Genomic DNA, 2,330 nt, shown 5'->3' with positions numbered 1-2,330 from the left:
ACACTGCAAAAATCAGAAGTTTACATAAAAACACTGTATATTTCCCTCCATTGTCAAAATCTAACACCCGCAAAAACACAGATCGTTAGCGCCTATTTTTACCGCATTGCTATGCAAATTAGATCGGGCACGCTCTTACATTAAGTACAAGATTGTTCTCAGTTTAATGCACATCTTAATGATTGAAAATGACTTATTTTAAAAACGTAATTCAAAGACTGAATGTCTAGTTTGGCGGTTAGTGTACCCTGTGATTCTATAATCTGCATTTATTTTAAACAGACAAATAATCATCAATTAACTTGTACTTTTGACAATAAAACAAAAATATATTAATCAGAATGTGGCTTATTTTGTTTACATTTTAAGTGTTTTTATGATAAAAATGCAATACCCCACCTATTGATATCACTATGGTATTTGGTACGGGGGCCCAGCAAGATGGTTTGTACCCAGGGCCCAAAATTTGGTGCTACGCCCCTGCATACCAGCCTTTTACAGTTCTGCAGCAGGCTCAATACCAATGCTCAAGACGCAGTAGTCCAGCGCGGCGGCTACACATTTCCATATTGTAAAATTTAAATAAGAAAACATTTATATTGCAAATGCAAACCCCTCCATCAACGCAACATTATTGCTGTATTGTCAACGAGCTGCGTGGACACACAAATCGGATCTGAACAGTTGCGATACAGTGTGGACATCATTTTAGATCATATTCCAATCGGATACAAAGATAATCAGATTTGGACTGACAGTGTGAATGTACCCATAGTTAACTATTTTACGTCAACATTTTAGCCAACGCTGCATGTGGCTGATGCTGTGCCTCTCTCAACCACAAACGCCATCTTTCATCAGTTTTTTGCACTCTTCTCTTTAACTTTCGGCAGTCTATAGAACTAGAAATGTTTTTTCTCGGTGCTACCGATTAGTACAGATCAAAACTCAACCATTTTTCAGAAGCAATAATCAGCCAAATCTGCGAGTCCGTTCAGTTCAGTGACACTGTTTACGTTCAGTGCCTCCAAAATGGCCGACTTCCGGATTGATGACGCGTCGTGAAAACCCTCTATAATCATTTCATAAAAATGCATTCTGCAAATGATCATAATATTTTAGAAGTGCCATTTATTTGTTGCATAGAAGTGTCATTTAGTATAAAAACAAACTCAGTAACTGATATATTTTAGATTTTGGGCAGATCAGTGAAGCTCCTCCCACACCAATTCATCATCAGTGAAGCTCCTCCCACATCAGTCACATGGTCAGTGAAGCTCCTCCCACAGCAATTCTCCAATAAATGCTGTAAATTCCCATCAGCTACAAGTGAAGATGAGCATCAGAGCATCAGGAAGAGCTGAAATCTGCAAAGACTGAGTTTATTAAAGAGGACAGTGAGAACATGAGTGATCCAGAACCCTGCAGAATGAAACACACTGAAGATCCTGAAGAACAAAGAGGTTGGTGTTTATTCTTCATTCATTCATGATGCTGAAGAACATTCATGTTAGAAACATTCAAGCACTTCATCACTTTTAGTTACAGTTAAACTATGAAATGGTACAGAATGTTCTGGGGGGGGGGGTCTTCAAAAAATGGTCAGTAAAGGGAGGTTTGAGAAATGTTTATATTGATTGTCAATATTAGATCAAGCTAATACTATTTTAACTGTTTTATTTTACATTTATTTTATATCTGGTTCCCAATTTGCAATTTTGCAACAATGTTACCCAAATTTTAGAAGATTCTTCTTACAGTAACGTTGATAACAGCGTTGGTGAATGTGTGTCAGATAAATTTACCTCATCATGGAAAGTTTCAAGGACAAATAATCAATTTATAAAAAGGCATCAAATTATCATAATATTTTATAACTTGTCTACTTTCTACCATTACATCAGGGCTCACTTTCATGTCCTTTCACTTTATATTTCTCTCTTTGATGTACTGAAAATTTTATTTAATACAATTTTCTTTCATGTCAGACCTGATGGAAGAGAGCGAGGAGAGAGAAGAACTGAGCGAAGTGAAGGAGGAGAGTGAAGAACTGAGTGAAGTGAAGGAGGAGAGTGAAGAACTGAGTGAAGTGAAGGAGGAGAGTGAAGAACTTAGTGAAGTGAAGGAGGAGAGAGAAGAACTGAGCGAAGTGAAGGAGGAGAGAGAAGAACTGAGCGAAGTGAAGGAGGAGAGAGAAGAACTGAGTGAAGTGAAGGAGGAGAGAGAAGAACTGAGTGAAGTGAAGGAGGAGAGAGAAGAACTGAGTGAAGTGGAGGAGGAACATCATGTCAAACCTGGAGAAAAACCTTTGAGTCGCTCAAATACTAAAA

Source organism: Abramis brama (genome assembly GCF_963993115.1).
Source record: "Abramis brama genome assembly, chromosome: 1".
NCBI classification, from domain to species: domain Eukaryota; kingdom Metazoa; phylum Chordata; class Actinopteri; order Cypriniformes; family Leuciscidae; genus Abramis; species Abramis brama.
Note: the sequence above shows the minus strand (reverse complement) of the source record.